At 40.6% G+C, this 647-nt stretch overlaps 1 long non-coding RNA gene across 1 annotated transcript; it reads right to left on the bottom strand.

Moving 5' to 3' along the window:
* Nucleotides 1–15: 15 nt before the first annotated feature.
* LOC111648630 (uncharacterized) lies at nt 16–639 on the bottom strand. Its single transcript, XR_002760172.2, has 3 exons — nt 498–639; nt 305–376; nt 16–185 (listed from the first exon to the last, which is right to left on the bottom strand). It is a non-coding gene; the product is annotated as an uncharacterized LOC111648630 (long non-coding RNA).
* Nucleotides 640–647: the final 8 nt, after the last annotated feature.

Genomic DNA, 647 nt, shown 5'->3' with positions numbered 1-647 from the left:
TGGTGAGGTCATGTTGACTGGTGGTGAGGTTGAATTGACTGGTGGTGAGGTCATGTTGACTGGTGGTGAGGTTACATTGGCTGATGGTGAGGTCATGTTGACTGGTGGTGAGGTTACATTGGCTGGTGGTGAGGTCATGTTGACTGGTGGTGAGGTTGTGTTCACTGGTGTTGAGGTTGCGTTGACTGGTGGTGCAATTGTTTGATTAAGTTAATTGTTGAATAATGATTAAGTGACTGCATTATCTGAAAGTTTAAACTCAACAGAGATGAAATGTCATGGACTTATTGTGTCATTATAATACCTGTTGAGGCAGTTGTAATCATCAGTGTTGAAGGTGCAGCTGTGGCTGGGGCTTCAGTTGCTGCCACCACAACTGAAAATAACAAATATCAAATAAGTGTTGTCCTTAATACATTATTGTCATCATACATTCAGTATGTGCTTATGATAAACATATACAAAATTTGACATTTGGTAACAATTTAAAGCCTTACCTTCAGCAACAATGGATGATGTGTTGACACTGAGGGAAAAATTAGAGCTGGAAGCAGCAGTCTTCAAAGTTTGTGTTGCAGAACTGGCATTTGGTAGTGTAGTTGCATTATTGAATATCAGCTCAGCATCCACAACAACGGATCCTTGAC

Source organism: Seriola lalandi, unplaced genomic scaffold (genome assembly GCF_002814215.2).
Source record: "Seriola lalandi dorsalis isolate HSWRI2012SDOR001 ecotype SW California unplaced genomic scaffold, Sedor1 jcf7180002044327, whole genome shotgun sequence".
Classification (NCBI taxonomy): Eukaryota; Metazoa; Chordata; class Actinopteri; order Carangiformes; family Carangidae; genus Seriola; species Seriola lalandi.
This window is presented reverse-complemented; position numbering and strand designations above follow the sequence as displayed.